Source organism: Mustela nivalis, assembly GCF_964662115.1.
Source record: "Mustela nivalis genome assembly, chromosome: 12".
Classification (NCBI taxonomy): domain Eukaryota; kingdom Metazoa; phylum Chordata; class Mammalia; order Carnivora; family Mustelidae; genus Mustela; species Mustela nivalis.
In genome coordinates, this window is record NC_139031.1 from 59,362,574 (window position 1) to 59,386,094 (window position 23,521).

The window sequence follows — 23,521 nt, forward strand, 5'->3', positions numbered from 1 at the left end:
TGAGACAAATGAAAATGGAAATACAACATAACGAAACTTATCAGATGCAGCAAAAGCAGTTTTAAGAGCAAAGTTTATAGCGATAAATACCTACATGAAGAAAAAATAAAGATGTCAAATACACATTAACACCTCAAGGTTGGTTCAAAATATGCAAATCAATAAATGTGACATGCCACATTAATAGAACGAAGGATGCAAATCATATGATCACCTCAAAAGATTCAGAAAAAGCATTTGAAAAAATTTAACATCCTTTTATGATAAAAACTCTCAATAAATTAGGTATAGAAGAAATGTATCTCAGCATAATAAAGGCCATATGCGACAAGCCCACACTACATCATACTCAATGGTGAAAGGTTGAAAGCTTTTCCTCTTAGACCAGGAACAAGATGAAGGTGCCCGCTCTCACCAGTCCTACTTGACATAGACTCAAATCATCTAAGAGGCTTCTAAATCAGAAAAGAAGAAGCAAAATTGGGATATGATCTTATATATAGAAAACACTAAAGACTCCACAAAAAACTATAACAACTAATAAGCAAATTCAGTAAAGTTGCAGGATACAAAGTGAACATACAAAATCAGCTGTGTTTTTATACACTAACAAACTAAAAAACTATATAAACAAAATAAAACAACCCCCCCTTACAATAACATCAAAAAGAATAGAATATTTGTAATAAATTCAACAAGAAGGTAAAAGACCTGTACACTGAAAATTATAAAATGCTGAAGAGAGAAGTTGAAGAAGACCTAAACAATAAAAGATATTCTGTGTCATGGATTTGAATAATTAGTATTGTTAAACTGTCCATAATAACCAAAGTAATGTATAGATTGAATGCAATCTCTCTCTGAATTCCAATGGAATTTTTCACAGAAGCAGTAAAAATAATCCTAAAATCCATTGAAACCACAAAAGACCCCAAATAACCAAAGCAACCTTGAGAAAGAATAAAGGGTCACACTTTCTGTTTTCAAAGTATATTACAAAACTATAGCAATAAAAACAGTATGGCACTGCCATGGAAACAGACCTATACAAAAATGAAATAGAATTGAGAGGCCAGAAATTACCATGCATAAATGGTCAACTGAACTATGACAAGGAGCCAAGAGTAGTCAAGAGGAAAAGGATAGTCTCTTCAACAGAAAGGAATTGGAAAACTGGAAATTCATAGGCTAAGAATGAAATTAGACTCTCATCTTTAAATACTAAGATGTTAAGACTTGAAACCTTGATAATTCTAGAAGAAAATATAGAAAAGAAGCTCCTTGACATTGGTTTTGGCAATGATTTTTTGAATATGACACAAAAGCATGGTAATAAAAGCAAAAATAAATGAGTGGGACTACATCAAACTAAAAAGCTTCTGTTCAGTTGGTTAAGCACCCAACTCTTCATTTTCTCAGGTCATGATCTAGGGGTTGTAAGATTGGGCCCTACACTGAGCTCTCCATGCTGGGCATGGAGCCTACTTTGGCTTTTCTCTCTCTTCCTCCCTTCTGCCCCTCCCCCCATTAAAAAATCATAAAAAATAAAAGCCTTCTGCACAGCAAATGAAACAATCAACAAAATGAAAAGACAAACTATGGAATAAGAGAAAATATTTGCAAACCATCTACCTGATAACAGATAAATATCGAGTTCGTACCCAAAATATATAAGGAATTTATACAACTCAATAGCCATAAGTAAGTAAGTAAATAAATAAATAAATAAAATATAAACATAATCCAATTAAAATGAGCAAAGGATCTGAATAGACATTTTTCCAAAGACACATTAATGGCTAGCTGATATACAAAAGGTTTTCAACATCACTAATCATGAGGGAAATGCAAATCAAAACCACAAGGAGATATCACTTCACACCTGTTAGAATGACTACCATCATGAAGACAAGAGATACCAGTAGAAAGGATGTGAAAAAAAGGAAACTCTTGTCCACTGCCGGTGGCAATGTAAATTGTTGCAGCCACTGTGGACAACAATATGGAGGTGTCTCAAAAAATTAAAAAATAGAGCTATTACATGATCCAGCAATAAACTGAAATCACTATCTTGAAGAAATAATCTGCAACCCTGCATTTACTGCAGTTTTCCTCACAATACTGTCTCTTGGTTAATGAATGGATAAAGAAAATGTGTTATATGTATACAATTGAATATTATTCAGCCATAAAAAAAGAAGGAAATTCTGCCAGTTGCAACAGGAATGAACTTGGAGGGCAATATGCTAAGTGAAGTAAGTCAGAGAAAGAAAAATACTCTATGCTATCATTTATCTGTGAATCTTAAAAAGTTGAACATAGAAACAGAATAGAATGGTAGTTGCCAAGGTTTCGCAGGAAGGAGGAATAGGGAGATATTGGTCAGGGGTACAAAGTTCCAGTTGCAAGTTCTGAGAATCTAATCCATAGAATGGTGACTCTAGTTAACATGCTGTATTGATACCTGAAAGGCGCTAAGAGAGATCTGAAATGTTACCACCACACACACACACACACACACTCACACACACACATATAAATGTGTGAGTGTGATGGATATTTTAATCTTATTGTACTCTCATTTCACTTCACAATATATCAAACCATCACACTGTACACATTAAGCTTACACAATGTTACCTGTCAATTACATCCCAATAAAGCTGGGGGGGTGGGGGGAGATAGGCCAGCCAAAGGGTATTTTTCTGAGCCCCAAATGATAAAAGTGGATGCATTTTATGTTTCCAAAGTGTATCGGTATCATTCATGGTATGGTAAATTATTCAGAGTCAGAAAGTTTTTTTTGAGCTGGATTCCATTTCAAATTGTCTCTTGAATTCCTCTGCCAAAGACCCAGGATGTTCAAAGCTTCATTTTCACTTCATTATCACTCTTGCTGAACCATGGCCCTGCTCTTTTGGTCCCTGCTTTGGCTGGTGGTAGTTCATTTAATAGCCCCAAGTAGAATCACAGAGCCATTTAAAAAATTCTCTGATGTCCCACTCACAATTAGCTACCCATGTCTCTTTAATCCATTTCTTTCTTTATATTCCGTTTCCAGTACTTACAGCTGGTTCTCATAATGTCTCCCCTAAACTAGTTAATTTACCTCCTAACTGATTTCTCAGTTAATAGGCAGTGGCGCTGGGATTTGTCCCCTATATCTGGCACCAGTGTCTGTTTTCTTCTTCATGACACTCTAGGGAGTTCACATTTAGGTTAACTCATTTTCAGCCAGTAAAGCATAAAGCCGAGGTACAATTGGACAAGACTTTACAAAGAAAATGTCAGTATGGAGTATAATCCCAAAGGTACATAGAATGACTCCTAGATAAGAAGTCACCAGTGGGGGGCGCCTGGGTGGCTCAGTAGGTTAAAGCCTCTGCCTTTGGCTCAAGTCATGATCTCAGGGTCCTGGGATCGAGGCCAGCATTGGGCTCTTTGCTCAGTGGGGAGCCTGCTTCCCCCTCTCTGTCTGCCTGCCTCTGTCCCTACTTGTGATCTCTCTCTCTATCAAATAAATAAAATCTTAAAAAAAAAAAAAAAAAGAATTCACCAGACCTATAAATCCTAAACCCTCCACATGAACTTCTTTTATGGGCAGGTTCAAACTACCTTCTCTGATTTTAAAGTCTCAGGACAATTGGTGCTTTCCTCTGAGAGGGCTGTCACAGGCCTCTGGATACTTGGTCATGCCCAGATGCCAAAAGACACATTGGTGGAAAAGTCTCTCCATACCAAACAAAGTCTACCTTTTTTTCCCCTTCAGTAAGACAGCAGAAGAGATGATTTGTGTACATGTTACATTCAGCCACAAATGAAAGCAGAATTAGTCCCAGAAGTCACAGGTCCAGAGCAAAGGAGCAAAAGGGACTATTTTGGTATGAACAAGTCAGGTCTCTCAGAGGTGGTCATTGTGATCTGATGGTGATGGATGGTCTAGATCCATTAAATCAAGCTCTAGAAAGTAGGCATGCAGTTCAAAAATTGGTACCAGCGTCCCTGGTCTCTGGTTTTCCTTATTTCTGCTCTTGTGGTTCCCTGGGTGCCCAAGCCAGTGGTTTACTTGGACCTCTGCCTCATCTTTCTTCTTTTATGCTTCAGTCTGTGCGTTCACTTCTTCCTCCTCATGGTGCAGAAATTTCCAAGATGGCGGTAAGGCTGAGAACCAAGATCTACTTTCTATGTCCCTATTTCCTGGCCTTGGGCCTGCCTCTTCATACATGATTGACAGTGAGAATGTTTAGTCCAATAGGACCCCAGTAAGACTATCACATCAGAACAGAAGAGTCCCGATTCTTCTTGTTTTAACAAGCACTGTGTGTTGAGGTACCTGGGTAGCTCAGTTGGTGATGCGTCTGCCTTCAGCTCAGGTTGTGATCCCGCAGGTCCTGTACTTGAGCCCCACAGCAGGGAGTCTGCTTGTCTCCACCGTCCCTCTCATGCTCTCACTCAAATAAATAAAATAAAATAGAAAAACAAGCCAGACCAAAACCAAAACAAAATCAAAACCAAACAAGCACTGTGGGTTATATTTGATTTCAACAGTCCTGTCCTGTCGTGTCCTTTTCAAGTTTCTATCTTCTATCATGAACATTGTAATCTTCCCCATCACATTCATGTCTTCTCGTTGGAATGCTCCAAAGCTCAATGTTTAGGACTTTAAAAACCCTTTGCTCTCCTAAGTTTGTTTCCAAACTGGACCTATTCCCCAAACTCCACAACTAAGATGAATATAAACATCTCAAACAATTCCTAAACCTACTCCTCAGACTCAGAATTTCCCATCCTATACATTAGCACCCAATTCACCTACTTACTCAGAGCAGGAACCTGGGAGCCATCCTCATACACCACATCTAATCCATCCCATGGACACATACATCCACATCGAATTACTTCTTACCACCCTACTGCTGCCTTACCATGCCACACTTCAGTCTGTGTCCAGTGTGCCCCTGGTCCTCTCATGTGGTGTCTCTGCTTTTGGGGGAAAAGGGGAAAGCTTTTCCCTCAGGCTCAAATGTCACTCCTGGGAGAGGCCTTCCTGAACATTTTATCTAAAGTATCTGCCCTACGTCTGGGTGCTCAGTTGGTTAGGTGACTGCTTTCAGCTCGGGTCATGATCCTAGAGACCTGGGATCAAGTCCCCCATCTGGCTCCTTGCTCAGCGAGGAGCCTGCTTCTCCCTCTCCCTCTGCTGCTCCCTCTGTTTGTGCTCTCTCTGTCCCTCTCTCTCAAATAAGTAAATAAAATCTTTAAAAAAATTTTTTTAAAAAAAAGTATCTGCCCTAGGTCACCTGGGTGGCTCAGTCAGATAAAGCCTCACACTCTGGATCTCAGCTCAGGTCTGGATCTCAGGGTTGGGAATTCAACCCCGGTATGGAGCCCACTTAAAAAAAAATTAAAAAATAAAGAATCTGCCCTGATCAACCTCCCATCCCCCTCACTACTTTCTATCCCTTACTCTGCTTTATTTCTTCTTCCTAGAATTTGTATTTGTTTATTGTGTGTTCTGTCTGTCTCCTTTTCCATTACAGTTCTAGCAGGCAAACAGGATGTCAATGTCATGTGTCTATCCCCCAGTGCCTATGTAGTGTCTGGCACATAGTAGGAGGTCAGAATTTATTGAATGAATGTTTCATATCCTAAGAATAATCGCTCAAACAGGGATCAACTGATGTCCATAGAGACAAGTGATAACTTTAAAGGTGTAATTCTACACAGAGGAAAAAACCAACAAAACAACTTGTACCTGTCTATTACTGAATAGGCAACAGATCCTATAGAAACAGCTTTGAATGCACCATTATGACAAAACAGAATGCTTAGCTTCTCCATGTAAAATATCTTCATTAAGCTTAACTGTTATTTTACTACTCCTCAGGCTAGCCATCAGGTACTTACTGTTTTTTGTAACTAATGGATCCCTTCAAGTGGTTTTCTCCATCCCAAGAGCAGAGGGACCCAAAGCAGTGTTCAGATCTTTACAACTTTTGAGGCAGTAAATAATTATCATTCTAAGACGAAGAATTTCCCCTACCTTCAAACTATCCGTGTTTCCACTCTTTTAGCTCAAGTTTCAGCCTGACTTTTCTGTTTCCAGCTTTTTCATTTCTTTGTTCGCACCCAATATTTGTTGCTTTGTTTTGTTAGTGGTAGTTATCCTGTGGTGGGGGTGGGAACCCAGGTATCAGAGGGTACTCCATTAACACTGGCCACTGTTCCTCTGAGATAAGGGATAAAAAACACTTTTATTTTATTTTATTTTATTTTATTTTATTTATTTGACAGAGAGAGTCAGCGAGAGTCGGAACACAACCAGGGGAAGTGGGAGAGGGAGAAGCAGGCTTCCTGCTGGGCAGGGAGCCTGATGTGGAGCTTGATCCCAGGACTATGCGATCATAATCTGAGCCGAGGGCAGATGCTTAACTTAACGACTGAGCCACTCAGGCACCCCAGGAATAAAAAACATTTTTACCACGAGTCAAGAATGGGCAGAAATTCCCCTTTTCAGTTTCTCTAAATGTGTCCTTACTCTTTAATGTCAAGGATTCATATGTGCCTTGTATAAAATACGTAAATGATGATTTAGAACCACTCTATATAATTGAGGTGCTCCCTCCTTTGTCAAACACAGAATAAAGGATTAGATAACTCATTTCAAATTCTCTAATCTAAACTGAACATCTAGGGGCTCCTGGCTGGCTTAGTCAGTGGACTGTCTGACTCTTGATCTCCGGGTTGTGAGTCTGAGCCCCATGTTGGGTGTAGAGGTTACTTAAAAATAAGATCTTTAAAAATAAAAAAAGAAATAAACTGAACATTTGTAGAGCTAGTGAGGGGAAATTAGATATTACCCAAAATAGAATGAATATCATAGCATTTTGGGGTGTTTTAATTAACACAAAACAGCATTCTATGATCTGGTGAAACGGTATGTAGTCAAAACAGTGCCTCAAATACTCCCCATTATTAAAGAAATCCTAACAGTTTAAGGTATCTTTATTTTTTTAATAAGATTTTTTTTTTGTTTTTTTCTTTGTTTGTTTGTTTGTTTTTGAGAGAGAGAGAGAGAAAGAGAGAGCACAAGCCAGGGAAGGAGCACAAGAGGGAGAGGGAGGAGCAGGCTTTCCACTGAGCAGGGAGCCTGAAGAGGGGCTTGATCCCAGGACTCTGGGTTCACAACCCGAGCCGAAGGCAGACCCTTATCTGATTGAGCCACCCAGGTTCCCTTTAGGGTATCTTTAAATAAGCTTTATAAATATACATAAACAGTAGATTAGTTCTCTTTGCAAAAAACCCCTTAGTAAGTAATTTTACTGGGACAATTTAGAAAAACTATGGCCTAATATCCTAGGGAAAATAAGAAGAAAAAGTTCTGTTACATTACTCTTTAGCTCATTTTATGGATTTGTTAATTCACTTGCTTAAAAACAAATTTCACAAAGTTTTTGTAGAGCAGTAGCCTAGTCCTGGAACAGATATTTGGAAAACCACAAGTTGATTTTTGTCTTAATGTGTGTGTGTGTGTATGTGTGTGTGAGTGTGTGTATCTGTGTGAGCGGCATTAGAGTAGTTGACCAAGTGAGGCAGGTGATAATATAGAAGGAAGACAAAGGATAAGTCAGGTAATTGAACATAATTTACTAATCCTGATGAAGAAATAACTAGTTTATGATGACAAATAATAAAATAAACTACTTTTTTATTACCTTACATTTAGCATTTAAGAGCAGCTTGAGGTTTGGTTTATTTTAAAATTATAAGTCAAGTAGAATCTTCACTTCCATTCTATGAGTTCTCATGTACCAATGGAAAACATCTTTTTTTGGGAGAATTGTTCTTGATAGATGAAAAGAAAAGTTTAATCGAGAAAAAGAAGACAATTAAAATACATCACATGTGTTTGGATATCAACATCTCTTTCACTCTATAAATAATATTTTGGTTGCCTATGGAGAATATTACAAAACCTAGGTGAGCTTTCTGTTGTGATACGGAAGTTATAATTAAACTCTAACCCAAAATAGAAGGGGCCTTCTATACTTTATTTTATTTTATAAGATTTTATTTATTTATTTAACAGAGAGAAAGAGAGAGCACAAGCAAGGGGAGTGGCAGACAGAGGGAGAGGGAGAAACAGGCTTTCTGCTGAGCAGAGAGCCCAACCTGGGTCTCGATTCCAGGACCCCGGGGTCATGACCTGAATTGAAGGCAGACGCTTAACCACTGAGCCACCCAGGCACCCCTGTACTTTATTTTATTTTAAATTTTTACTCCTTACTTTATTTACATTTCAGTTGACATGGAGGAAATCTTTGATCACATCTGAGTGGCATACTGAATGCTTCTGTGCTGCCAAATATATGACATCAGTGACTGTTCATGCTGCTGAGCGTGGAGAACTCTTTTATGGTTAAAAATATAAGTGATGACTGACAAAATGATATGTGTACAAAATACCATGGTTCCTCCTTTGAGATGATATTTTAATAGTAAGCCAATATAAAATGGTAAAATGATATAAAATGGATGTAAAACTAATATGAAAATTCAATGTCAGAAAAGATCAAGGCTGTAGCAGGGGTCCACATAATGTCATGAAAATGTCCGAAGACTTGGACTTACCTTCAGTCAGGAGGAGCAGGCACCCCTCACTGAGAAGTCGCTGTTGACGCAGAGTCCCACAGGAAGGCTCTGAGCTGCGTGTGCTGCAGGAAGGTGGGCCGGAGGAACAGGCCAGGAGAAGGAGCTGTATTCCAGGAAGAAAGAAGGAGCAGCATAAGCAAAGGCACTGGAAAGACTCAAAATGTGTTCCAAGGAAAGAGCAGGTAATTTATCAACAAACAAGAGCACAGGGCTCTGTGATATGAGGCAGATTCAGAAAGGAAAAAAAAAAAAAAAACTGACCTTGATAGTAGAAAGTCTTGAATAATTTTGGTAATTTGGTAATTTTATGGGGATACATTTTTTAAATCTTTACATTAAAAAATCTGTTTCGTTAGTAATAAGTGGAATTGTTTTATTGACACTTAATTGAATTTTTTTTTTTCCCACCTCTACTGAAACTATTCTTTGGGAGGTCCTCAGTGACCTTCTGCATGGTTAGTAACTTTTGGAAAGTGACCAATGCATCCAAAAGTTTGTTCAGTCCCAGTCCAATATCTTTTTTTAAAAAGATTTTATTTATTATTATTTATTTATTTATAAATAAAATAATTTATTTATTATCACCACAAAGTATTTACAGATAAGGCTGGCTCTTTAAGTCCCCATGGTTATGGCATCATTCAGGCAGAGAGAGGAGGCCCCAGGAGACAGATTTTATTTATTTGACAGAGAGAGAGATCACAAGTAGGCAGAGAGGCAGTTAGAGAGAGGGGGGAAGCAAGCTCCCCACTGAGCAGACAGCCCAATGCGGGGCTCGATCCCAGGACCCTGAGATCAGGACCTGAGCCAAAGGCAGAGGCTCAATCCACTGAGCCATGCAGGCACCCCCAGTATCTTTCTTTTATAACATCTTCCACTCGTTCTTTTTTTTTTTTTAAAGATTTTATTTATTTATTTGACAGATAGAGATCACAAGTAGGCTGAGTAGGCTGAGAGGCAGGCAGAGAGAGAGAGGAGGAAGCATGCTCCCTGCTGAGCAGACAGCCCGACGTGGGGCTCGATCCCAGGACCCTGGGATCATGACCGGAGCCGAAGGCAGAGGCTTTAACCCACTGAGCCACCCCGGTGCCCCTTCCGCTCCTTTTTTCTTTTTTATTCTTACTTTTTTTTTTCTCAAAAAGCATAAAATGCTTATAAAAAAGCACAGAAATCTTAAGTGTGTTGCTTGGTAACCTCTAAGAAAGTGAACACATCTTTGTAACAACTATCAAGAAATAGAATAATATCACTTCCCTTTAAGGAGTTACTACTCTGCTCAGGTACTCTACTAAGTCTTGGATGGAGATTTTGGAACTAACTTGGTGTAGGGTAATAATACCACAGAGTCATCAATGGCGGAAGCCCAACTTCCTTGGGGGTGCCTGGGTGGCTCAGTGGATTGAGCCTCTGCCTTCGGCTCAGGTCATGATCTCAGGGTCCTGGGATGGAGCCCTGCGTTGGGCTCTCTGCTCAGCGGGGAGCTTGCTTCCCCCCTCTCTCTAACTGCCTCTCTGCCTACTTGTGATCTTTCTCTCTGTCAAATAAATAAATAAAATCTTTTTTAAAAAAAGATATTGGACTGGGACTGAACAAATTTTTGGATGCATTGGTCACTTTCCAAAAATTACTTACCATGCAGAAGGTCACTGAGGACCTCCCAAAGAATAGTTTCAGTAGAGGGGTGCCTGGGTGGCTCAGTAGGTTAAAGCCTCTGCCTTCGGCTCGGGTCATGATCCCAGGGTCCTGGGATCGAGCCCCACATCGGGCTCTCTGCTCCGCAGGGAGCATGCTTCCTCCTCTCTCTCTCTACCTGCCTCTCTGCCTACTTGTGATCTCTGTCTGTCAAATAAATAAATAAAATCTTAAAAAAAAAAAAGAATAGTATCAGTAGAGGTGGGAAAAAACAAACATTATTTAAATGTCAATAAAACAACTCCAGTTATTACTAAAGAAACAGATTTTTAGTGTAAAGATTTTAAAAATGTATCCCCATAAAATTACCCTCCTCCGATCAGAAAGTAAAATTAATATTTCAGCAAAATGCACCACATTACACTACAGATTTGAATTCCCTCCAGACACCTCCATGTTTCCCCCAAGTTGTAATACTCCACTTTGTAGAGCTTTGATTACTGATTTTTTGACCCGCTTTCTACCTCATTGGCCACTTTTCCCTCTTCCCCACCTCCCCACCCTCATTCCTGAGCTCCATCCACATGGAGCTCCGATTTCTCTTAGGTATTCTGTAGCATACCACACTCATTCATGCCTCTGTCCTTTTAATACAGTGCCCACAATGTCCCCTGTCCATCCCCCTTCCAGCCCTGCACGAACCCTTGTCCCCTAGTCCCCTTGGAGATCTGTTTACTGTTCAATACAAGGTTCTGGAGCCTGTTCCTTGGTGAGGATTTTCTCAGTTTCCCAGTCAGAGTAAATCCCTCTTTCCCTTGTTTCGTGTACCTACCACCCCTTAAGCACCCATCACTTTGAAATTCTGTTTTCATGTCTAATTCTCCTGCTAGACTCTTTGATCTCCAATGCCTTGCACAATGCTGGTACAGAAGTTATCACAGCAAGGTGATTTATTAGGCTGATTATTTTTTTAACCCAGACACATCTGCCATGTAAAAGCTGCCAGCTGCCTCTCTGACTGGGAATGAGTGTAAGTTTCCTTGAGGCGTATCTTTGGTTGTAAAATAAAAAAAGAAAAAAGGCAGTTTAAATGCCCTTTTTAGTGAAATAAATGCAACACAATTAGGTAAAGATTGCCTAGGGAATGAGACAGAATAGGGCCCTTTTTTGTAAACAGTATTGCCACTGCAAATGGAATTGTTACTTAGAGAAAGGTACAAAACAGAGTCTGAAGCCAAGGAATTTCTTGGGTGGAAAAGGAATAAAAGACCTTGTATGTTTCTGAATCTTCTTTTTTTCAGATTGACATGGTCTCAGTCAAAGGCTATATAGCAGGAAGGGGCTTCAAGTGGGAACTTCTGAGAAGTGGGGCAAGGGTCTGCCGTGGGACCTGGACTCAACAGCGGGGTTTGAACGGAGATGGGAGAAAGGCCCAGTTCTGGTGCATGCTGTGGATGAATGCAAAAGTTTGTCCTCATCCTGCCTTCCTAGCAGGGTGGACTTCCTCCAGATGTAAGCTCACTCTTCCAAGACGTCAGAACTACTGCGGGCTGTGCAGAGATCTTGACCAATAATCACATTACGGAGAGTTGGTCTTGTCTGGAACAGTAACACTGCAGTACAGACCAAAACAAAGGGCTGAAAGGCCAATAAGGAGGCGACTCATATTATCCTTGACTCTATCATCACAAAGTATTTACAGATAAGGCTGGCTCTTTAAGTTCCCATGGTTATGGGATCATTCAGGCAGAGAGAGGAGGCCCCAGGAGACAAACAGTGGTCTTCGTGCTAACCTAATATTTGATTCTGAGGCAGTTGTTGAAAAATAAATTCTCTGACCTTCCTGTACCCTCAGCTCTTGAGGTAGGTTCCACCAATTGCAGAATGAATAGTCAAAGATTTTTTTTTTTTTTTTTAATTTGAAGACAACCAATTTCAGATCTGTGTTTTGAGATTACCCTGGCAAAAAATGGTTGAGAATAGCAGGGGGCATGGGGTGCCTGGGTGGCTATTTGGTTAGGCAACTGCCTTTGGCTCAGGTTACGGTCCTGGAGTCCTGGAATCAAGTATCACATCGGGCTCCCTGCTCTGCAGGGAGCCCGCTTCTCTCTCTCTCTCTCCCATTCTCTCTCTCAAATAAATAAACAAAATCTAAGAAAAAAAAAAAAAATAGAGCAGGTAGGACTAGTCAGGCAGTTTGTTAGGACCCCGGAATAGAGGTAACAGAAGTCCTAAATAAGGTAGCAGAGAAATGGCTTGACAGGAAAACAGGAGTTAAAATCATTTGGAGAGGAGACTGACCTGTGCTAGAGACTGATACATGAGGTGAGAAGCGTGTCATAGGGCTCTAACGGATTTAGCAGAGCAACTAGACGCATACTACCCAAGCTAGGCTGCCTGAATATTGTGATGTTTGTGTGCAGAAATGAAAGAGGGCGTGGAGGTCCAGGAAGGAATTGCTACGGGTCAGCTACATAGAATCAACACGGATACACTAGTCTTCCTTTCATTCGATGGAAATGTAGGGCACGCCCTGCCGTGGGGCCAAAGTAGAACCAGTTTACAGTGGAGAACAGAGACAGGACTGAAATGGCGCCCTCTGTAGGTGGTACCAGATCGGAGGAAGACCCAAACAACCGTTCTTAAACATTCTTCTAGTCCCACACCTGTCAACTGATCCAGGCCTTAAGAAAATATTGGGAGAGTGAAAAAAATAAGCAAATTAAGTGTGCCTCGGGGTCTTCATTGTGCCTTATTTCCTCCTTGGCTTGTTTTTGGGGGCAATGAATGAAGTTAGTCTATGCATAACACCAACAATGCTAAATAAACTAGTACTTTATTTTATATGATTTCATACCTAAAAATAGTATTTTATTTGAACATGCTTACCTTTATTTTTAGGCTTCCTGAAGATCACAGAACTTATTACCTAAACCATTTTATTTTTTACTTTTAAAAAAATATTTTATTTATTTAACAGGTAACACAAGTAGGCACAGTGGCAAGCAGAGAGAGCGAGGGAGAAGCAGGCTCCCGGCTGAGCAGGGAGCCAGATGCAGGACTCAGTCCCAGGACCCTGGGATCATGATCTCAACCGAAGGCACATGCTTAACTGACTGAGCCACCCAGCAGCCCCTCCTGAAAGCATTTTAGTTATAAGTAATTAGAGTTAAAAATTATTCTAAACTGTTGAGATTTGGGGCATAAAAATGGTAGAATGAGCCAAGATGCAGCATCATGTCTGACCTATTAAAAGAGAGATAAAATTATTGGCTATTAGACACCTGGGTGGCTCAGTCGTTAAGCATTTGCCTTCCACTCGGGTCATGATCCCAGGGTCCTGGGATCAAGCCCTGCACTGGGCACCACACTCAGCGGGAAACCTGCTTCTCCCTCTCCCACTCCCCCTGCTTCTGTTCCCTTTCTCGCTATGTCTTTCTGTCAAATAAATAAAATCTTTTAATAAAAATAAATGTTGGCTCAAAAAAAAAAGTTACTCACCGGACATGGGGAAATAGAGAAGAGAAGGGAGTTGGGGGAAAATGGAAGGGGAGGTGAACCATGAGAGACTATGGACTCTGAAAAACAACCTGAGGGTTTTGAAGGGGCGGGGGGTGGGTGGGAGGTCGGGGTACCAGGTGGTGGGTATTATAGAGGGCACGGATTGCATGGAGCACTGGGTGTGGTGCAAAAATAATGAATACTGTTATGCTGAAAATAAAAAATAAATTAAAAAAAAGTTACTCACCAATGTGAGTAATTTAATGAACAAACTCTTTAATTTATCAGATTTGATATCTGATAAATTATTAACATTTATAAATATTAATTTGTTAAATAAACACATGAAGAGCAGTTACAGTCTACAAACTTATTTTTAAAAGGGGTTTTCCCCATTCATCAATTATCGTCCAAACTGCCTTATAAGAAAGATCTGTGTGATTTGTCCCAACTTTATAAATGAAGAACTTGAGGGTCTGTGAAGTTAAGTGATTTATTTGCCTAGGGTCACTAAACTAGTGTGTATGTGTTTTGTTTTTAAGATTTATTTACTTATTTTAGAGTGAACTTGCGAGGGAGGAACGGAGGGGCAGAGGGACAGGGGTAGAGAGAGAGAGAAACAGACTCCCTGCTGAACCCAGAGCCCAACAGGGTTTGATCCTATGATCCTGATATCATAACCTGAGCCAAAATCAAGGGTGGGACACTTAACTGACTGAGCCACCCAGGCGCTCCACTAAGCTAGTGTTTTGGAGTTGTAACTTAGCTAACTCCAGGTAAGAGCTCTCTCTGTGACCACTTGCTGACTCAATTCTGGGATGGGGAGAAAATGGAAGGGAAGTTATTTCATAAAGTTTCCAGGGTAGCATATTAGGGCAGCAAAAAAATGAGGAAATTCAATATGTGCTTGTTTTGAATGTATACTTTCTGTTTTTAGTACATTAATTCTTAGTATGCTTCATTTATCATGAACATAGAGTATTTGAGGATTAATAACTAGCAGTCTGGAATCTATTGAGAGTTGGTAGCAAATTTATGGTGTTCTCAATCCAAAAGGATTATATAGTCTTAAGGCATATCCAGATGTGGTTTCAATGAAATCAGGGGAAATGCAATCAAGTTTAAAGGTTAATACTCATAGAGAAACAACTGGTGTTGACGGACTGTCCTGCTATCCTCTATTTTAAGATATAGCAGTGCCTTTTAGTAGAAAATTGGGGCTTTCTTGATGCCACATGTATCACCAATTGGTCTTCAAAAGTTCTTTAGACTAATAACTCTCTGTGACATAAATTGAAAGTGTGTTGGATGGCTTATTAAACAGAATCAGGGGCACCTGACTGGCTCAGTCGTTAAGTGTCAGCCTTCAGCTCAGGTCAAGATCCCGGGGTCCTGGAATTGAGTCCCGCTTCCTGCTTCCTGCCCAGGGGGAAGCCTGGTTCTCCCTTTTTTACTCCCTCTTATATTCCCTCTCTCCCTGCCTCTCTCTCTCTCTCTGTCAAATAAATAAATAAAACATTAAAAAAAAAAAAACCCGAGAGTCAATATTCTTCAACAGAAATCTAAAAATTAAATCATCCTCATAAACTGAGAAATCACTTCTGTTATAACTTAAGACATTACACAGAAATAGTATACACGCTAGGTTCTCAAACATTTCTAAAATGCTGAAATTAAACTTGTCTCCATGATGTCTATATACTAAATTTAGTAGGACAATTCACAAAAGACCTGAAATATTAGAAAGCTGTGCATGTGAATTATTACAAAGATAAATAGTATTCAATTTGAAATCCTGCTTGTAATATAGAACAAAATAGAACCCAATCCTACCCTTTTTGTCTCAAACCAGAAAAAACTTTTTATTTCATTCTAAAACAGAGGTACAGAGAAAGTATAAATGATCCACCAAAATATGTTAACATTTGATTCTAACAATATTTGTCAAACTATTAGTATCAGAAGATCAACTTAAAATGTAATGTTTTGTATCTTAGAGTAAAATTAGACCTATTTTTAGTTCTGTTTATTCATATGTATAAATGGGAAATACACTTGGAAAATAATTTTACATATTCTATTTTAAAAGGAAATTATACACAATGAACATGGTTATTATTTTCTAATTTTTTCCTGCTTTTTATCAGTAAGTGGGGTTTCCATTTATTTAGTCAGAGGTTAGTGAAGGGCATTCGATTAGCTTGTAATGAAGGAATGAAAAGTATAATATAATGCAATCTTCTGAAGGTCATACACAACTTGTAAAATTGCAAAGTATGGTTATACATAATATAGCAAAAATATTGTTTCCCTCTTTGAAGAAACGGGGTATTAAAATCAGGCCTCTAAAAATCAATTACCATTTAATATTTTGGATTTCAAATAACAATTTCCAAACAATTAAGACATTCTGTTTGCTTTTATTTTACTCAAACATTAAAGATTATATTATTGGATACAGAAGTTGAAAGTTTCAATGAATTCCTAAAATATGTAAATATTTGGAGATTAAAAAGTCATATGCAGCTGCTGCTAGGGACACACGACAGTGCAGCTGCTTTGGAAAACTCTGGCAGTTCCTCAAAAGGTTAAACAGAATATCCATAGGAGCCAGCAGTTCCAGCTCTGGGCAGATTCTCAAGAGAAATGAAAACACGTTCATGCAAAAATTTGTATATGAATGTTCCAAGCAGCCTTATTCATAATAGTCAAAAGGTGGAAACCACCCAAATGTCCATCAAAGGGTGAATGGATGAACTAAATGTAGTGTATCCACACAAAGGGATATTATTTGGCAATAAGAATAAAGAAATCCTGTTGCATACTATGTAACATGGATGAGCCTTGAAAACATGCCAAGTGAGAGAAGTGAGTCACAACACCTATTGTATGATTTCATTTATATGAAATATCCAGTTTGGGCAAATCTGTAGAGACAGAAAGTCTATTTGTGGTTGCCTAGGGGCTGGGAAGAGAGAGGGATGGGAAAAAATGGTATGGGACTGCTAATGGGTCTGGCGCTTCTCTCTATGGTGATAAAAATGTCCTAAAATTGATCTTGATGATGACTGTATAACTGAATATACCAAAAATTATTAAGCAGGTTTTTTTAAAAAGGAGGCCATTAGCAATCTCTCAAAAACTAATCAGCTCATGCAAGTAAATCAATTTCTTTTCTTTCTTTCTTTTTTTTTTTTTTTTTTTAAGATTTTACTTATTTATTTACCAGAGAGAGAGAGAGAGAAAGCAGGGGGAGTGGCAGGCAGAGGGAAAAGCAGGCTTCCTGCTGAGCAAGGAGCCAGATGTGGAACTCCATCCCAGGACCTTAGGATCATGACCCCAGCCGAAGGCAGCTGCTTCACTGACTGACCCAGTCGACCCAATCATATTTCTTTTATGAAGATTTTCACACTCACCCATATACAAGGATATAGAAATCTAGCACATTCATAGTAGTAAAAACAAAACCGAAAACTTATACTCCCGCTCTCCAGGATATGCTACAATTCCTGGTGTGTTTGGAAGAACAGACATTTGACTGAATTTTTTACAGTTCTTCTACTTCAAAGGGCAAATACCATCAGGCTCTAACAGATCTTGAGTTTTGGTATCAAGATGTCAGGCCATCTGAAGAGTGATTGGTTGACAAGGAAATAAAGAACATGAGCTAGCTTCAGTTACATACGCAAGGCTCCCCAAAGCAACATGCCTTGTGGGTTTCAGTTTAGGACTGGGTCCACTATGTGTTTTCATCTCACAGATAATTCACTCCAAATAAAGTATAAAAATTGTGCTGCTGCAACATCAAAGAAGAGGACTAAACAAGGATGAAGCAAAGGTATTTGGCAATCCTCTGTGCCAGTAGACAGAGACAGAGATCTCAGTTTGGGCAGCTGTGTTTGTATACATTCTAATCCAGGCTGAAAATTCGGACTCCTTACCAAGCTGAACGCCCCTGTGACTGGTAAAACTTTGGCATAAACACAGACAGTGTTATGTATGTGAATTCCTTTTGCAGCCTGATATTTATGTCTTGGGAATTAAACATGAATGTGTACAAAGGCAGAGTATATCTGCACATATGTACAATATTTATAGAGTCTATTCTTGCCAGCACTGTGCTAGGCTCTGGAGAAATGAGATACATATTGATACCTATTTATAAAATAATGTAGAAAATGGAAAATGTTCTTTACCATTGTTACAATAGATCTCACTGCATGTTATCTTCCTTCATGAGGTGAGTGCTAAACACACTACAAATTATTTAATCAAATACATAGAACACTAAAATTTGAATTTGGTTGGTTTTCCCTGTGCATCTTCTGACATAACTTTGAGTGACTAAATGAAACCAGGACACCAGATTTCTCGTGTGCCATCCTGAGGAGCTCTGACAACAAAACATTTCACACATGGAAGGAGGAAACTTTTGGTTCTTTCTTAGATTTTTAAGATATAAGAAATTATCTACTAGAGGAACTCTGGAGACTGTCCTGAGATGATGGAACTTTCTGAGTGATCCACGATGTTCTGGAATCACAGCCCTCGCTGAGGTAAGAATTAAAGGTAATTGCATTAGAAAATCATATTTTTTCTTCCAGGAAACCCTCAATTTCAACACTTTGGTCTGCACATAGCAGTTGAGGTTTGAAGCTGCCAACAAATGAAATAAATCAGTTCCACTTAGTTAAGCAGAAAGGGAACATATAAAATGTCAGATAGCTCTTTGAATCTGCGGGAGAGCCAGAGACCCTGGCTTAGGGGCTGCACAGCCAAAACCCATGCCAAACTTCTTTCAGGAATTTCCTGTACTAGCTCTTTCTATGATGTCACCTCATGCTCCCTCCTCAGCCCCTGAGCTCCCACGGTAACTGCTCTCACAGAAGTCAGCAAAAGACTGTCAGAGCCGCATCTGACAGACAGTGCTTGGATTTTTATCTCCCTTGATCACTCAGCAGCTGTGAGACTGAAGACTCTTCTTTCCCCCAGGTTTCTTAGATACCACAGTCCAGTCTTGTTTTCCTTTCCCTCCTTCTTTGGCCTTTTCTTCTGAGGGTTCTTGGAAGCTTTTATTTTCCAGTAGGGAAACTTTTTTTTTTTTTTAAGATTTTATTTATTTATTTATTTTTTTGACAGAGAGAGAGAGATCACAAGTAGGCAGAGAGGCAGGCAGAGAGAGAGGGGGAACAGGCTCCCCGCTGAGCAGAGAGCCCGATGCAGAGCTCGGTTCCAGGACCCTGGGATCATGACCTGAGCTGAAGGCAGAGGCTTAACGCACTGAGCCACCCAGGCGCCCCAAGTAGGGAAAATTTTTTAAGTGTTATTCTTTTGACCTTGACCTTCACTTTTTCTTTCTCTACAGACCTCTTAGGGCTTCCACATTTCCTCTTACCATTCCGAATATCATCTCAAATATCATCTCAATGATGACGACTCCCAGATCTATATGCTGGAGACACAGCCTAAGCTCCTGATCTGTGTTGCCAGCACTTAACGTTCACATGAGCTCATGGACATCACAGACTCAGAACACTCAAAACCAAGCTCATGTTCCTCCCACAGAGCTTGTCTGTTTCCATACTCTCTCTCTCATGAAATGACAACACCGCTCGCTCAGCCGACTAAGCCAGAAAACTGCCATCACCTTTATTCATCTATTTGTCTCACCCTTTATATCCAGCCGTATGCAAAGTCCCTACTTCAGTATCTCTCAGGACTATTCACGTCTCTCCATCCTCAAGGCAGCTACTCTAGTTTTTACTGTTCCTGTCTGGACGGCTGCCAGCTTCAATGGTGGTTCTGCTTCCATTCTTACCCCTTCCAGTGCATTCTCTACCCTGCAGCCAAGGAAACTTTCTATTATGCAAATGTGATGACTGGCTTCTTTCCCTAAAATCTTTTAGTGGTATCCCTAAGGCTCCTAGGATAAAGTCCAAACTCTTTAACATGTTTTAAGGTCTTCCACTGATCTTGTTTCTGCTTGCTTGTCAGCCTTAAATCTTCACACACAATGCACCAAGCGTCTGTATAGATGAGATTACATCCAACTATATATGTAACTAGTGACCCCAAATCACTGAAATTGGAGGGAGGGCCCATTATTACTTACCATATCAAGAAATTCAGGGGTAGGGCACCTGGGCGGCTCAGTGGGTTAAAGCCTCTGCCTTCGGCTCAGGTCATGATCTCAGGGTCCTAGGATCGAGTCCCACATCAGGCTCTCTGCTCGGCAGGGAGCCTGCTTCCCCTCCCTCTCTGTCTGCCTCTCTGCCTGCTTGTGATCTCTGCCTGTCAAATAAATAAATAAAATCTTAAAAAAATAAAAAAGAAATCCAGGAGTAGACATTTCAGGGTTAGAACATTGGCTCAGGATATCATCAACCTCCTAGGCTCCTTATTGTGTCTTTCAACCCTACCACCCACAGCTCGGGCTTTTCTCCTTATGGTTACTTCATGGTTTCAAGATGGCTGCTTCATCTCCATATTCCAGGTAGGAATCATCCATATTCCAGATAGGCGAGAAAGGAGGAAGCAACAAGGAAAAGAGATAGAATCTGTAGCAGGAGAGTAAAACTTACCCAAATCACCTAAACATCTGCTTACGTCTCCCTGGCCAGAACTCTGCCAAATGGGCCTTAACTGTAAGTCAAGTGTTAGGGCCAATTTAATGTTAAAACCTCTTAACTGTTAGGGCCTGCTTAGCCAGAGTGACTCCATATTGCCTAGGTAGCCATAGTGTTGTTTACATCTACGGACTTCATTCCGGGAATAAACGCCCCTGTAGTTCTTGGTATGGCTCCAGGTATCGATTCCGGGAGTAAACGCCTTAACAATATAAGCCACATACCTTGGGTCTGCGGTTATGCCCTATAAAACCAGCTTGTGAGATCGGGAGGGGGTCACTCTCTTTGGAGGGGGCCCTGGCCGGTCGGTCTCACTTCTAATGCTTGGTATACAATAAAGCTTCACATAACTTTCACTTTGTCTCTGTCTCGTTCCCCTGGTCGGTCAGTCTAACTTATAAAGCTTGGCATAGAACAAGGCTTTGCATAACTTTCACTTGGTCTCAGTCTCGTTCCTTTGATAACGGACCCCAACATCAAGCAAAAACATGTAGTATTTTTTGTGTTTGTTTTTTTTATCTTTTAACCTAGATGGTTTTCTCCTTGGAATAAAATCAGAATTCTGATTTTAAGAATAAGAAAAAGTAAAAAGAAAAAGTAAAATTTTTTTTTTTACTTTTTAAAGTAAAAGTAAGAAAAAGTAAAAATTCCATATGGACTAGGGACACCTGGATGGCTCAGTGGTTCGGCGGCTGCCTTCAGCTCAGGTCATGTTCCCCGGGTCCCTTGCTCAGCGGGGAGCCTGCTTCTCCCTCTTCCTTCTTCTCCCCCTGCTTGTGCTCTCCCTCTCTCTCCTTCTCCCTCTGACAAATAAATAAAATTTTTTTTTAATTACATATGGGCTAAATAATAGCATTTAGCACAGGAGCTTTCTCTGAATTCCTGAAATATGAAACATTTTCTGGAAGGACCTTTTGTCATTACCCCTGTTACTCTTTCCCCTGGAACAGTTTTTCATGACGCTTATTTGCCTGGATAACATCTACTTATTCTTCAGGTCTAGCTTAAATGTTACTTCTTGTAGAGCATCTTCTGTGAGGCCCGCCTATCCTACTCTCCCTCAGATTTCAGACTAGCTTCCTTACTACTCTCAGTATGATTGACTGTTTGAAATGTGATATAATTTTCCTTTAATGTTCTGGCTTTTCCACTACACTCTGCCTATTTTGATCACCATTGTATGGTTTTTTTATTTTTTTTTAAGATTTTACTTATTTATTTGACAGATAGAGATCACAAGTAGGCAGAGAGGCAGGCAGTGGGGGGGTGGGAAGCAGGCTCCCCGCTGAGCAGAGAGCCTGATGCAGGGCTCGGACTCCATCCAGGCTTTCACTCTGTGCACAGTTATACAAGGAAATTTGAGTTGTAGGGTTCACTTGTACCTGTGAATGTGATCTCATTTCAAAAAAAAATTCTTGCCGATGTAACTATGGCTCTCGAAATCAGATCATCCTGCGTTAATGGGGCGTGCTCTAAATCCGGTGACAAGTGTCCTTCTGAGAAGAAAAGACAGTGAAGGAGGCCTAGTGAAGGATTGGCGATGAGCCAAGGAAGACCTCGAGCTTCCAGAATCTGAAAGAGCAGGAAAGAGTCTGCCCTCGAGTCTTCAGAGTGAATGTGACCCAGACGACACCTTGATTCTGGCTTTCTGCTTCCAGAGCTGTGAGAGAATAAATTTCTGTTGTTTTAAGCCACCAAGTTTGCGGTAATTTATGACGGCTGCCTTAGGAAACAGACAATTTATGAGAGCAATAAAATAACTACAACTAAATTATCTGATTCGCAATCCTCCGGACTCCCTCACCCTTCTGAGGAGGCAAGGCTCTCCCCTCAGCTCAGCCAGTTATCGCTTGCTTCTTTGCTTCTGTTGCTTTGGGGCTCGATCATGTTGAAGGGCGAAAAGGAGAGTAACAGTAAGAGCAGGAATTGGGCTGGAGGCTGGGAAGAGATGAAGGAGGAAATACAGCAGCTTCTGCGAAGAGGAGGTTTGGGGCAAGGCCTGCTCCGTGTTCTTCTATATTAAACCCCCTTTTGTTGCCTTCTCAAGAGAACTTCAACCAGCCTTGGAACTACTTCAGAGGCTTCCAGGAGCGGGGTCTTTTTCTCTTTAGTTTGCAGTATCAATTGAGATTATGGTGGTGAGGGGCACGTAAATTAGGTTACATTTTTTTTTTTTAAGATTTTATTTATTTATTTGACATAGAGAGATCACAGTAGACAGAGAGGCAGGCAGAGAGAGAGAGAGAGAGAGAGGGAAGCAGGCTCCCTACTGAGCAGAGAGCCCGATGCGGGACTCGATCCCAGGACCCTGAGATCATGACCTGAGCCGAAGGCAGCGGCTTAACCCACTGAGCCACCCAGGTGCCCCAGGTTACATTTTTATAACCAGAAAATAAAGGTGATTTCTCCGTGACAAAACAAAATGTGTGTGTGTGTGTGTGTGTGTACACCAGGATACTCTTGATATCTTGTATTCAGAGATGGCTACAGATGTTCAGGAAAAGCAAAGCTTCTTTTCCTTCTGCCCCGACCACACGGGCGCCTCGACCCACCCAGACGGACAGCACCAGAATCTATGCCTCCAATTGGACAACAGATGTTTTCTGCTGGTCTGGAGAGCTTCTATCTCTGCATGATTTGCCTGGGAAACTGACCCCCCAAAGTATTATTCTCTTATCTAAAAATGGAAATTACATGTCAAATCTGCCTTCTGGGCTCTGTAAGCACCAATCTAGCCATGATCTGCTGTAGCCTAGAGCACAGGCAGAGAGCCCCCAGACTCCTCCCTCTCTGGCCCCATAGCCTGCACACGTTAGCCTGCAAGTATGCCATGATCTACAGGCAGGGCGTCTCCCCAAAACAACAGCAGCAGCAGCATTAGCAGTCTGATGAAACCCCTTAAATCCCAGCAGCCCATGTAACGATGAGGCCCAAACCCGAGAATACCCCTGCTCTGAACACTTAGCTTTTGTTAATTCCCATCTGATTCTGAACACGTGAGATCATCGTGCATACCACATACTTACATACAGCAGGCTGCACCTATAAAAATTCCAAGGCTAAGTGTGGTGTGACCTGCGTAAAACCAGGGGCTGTATACTTCGCATGCA

The 23,521-nt window shown here is 40.5% G+C and overlaps 1 long non-coding RNA gene across 1 annotated transcript; it reads left to right on the plus strand.

The window, feature by feature from the left end:
- The first annotated feature begins 17,061 nt into the window (after positions 1–17,061).
- LOC309844952 lies at positions 17,062–22,109 on the plus strand. Its single transcript, XR_014300974.1, has 3 exons — positions 17,062–17,623; positions 18,233–18,341; positions 21,858–22,109. It is a non-coding gene; the product is annotated as an uncharacterized lncRNA (long non-coding RNA).
- Positions 22,110–23,521: the final 1,412 nt, after the last annotated feature.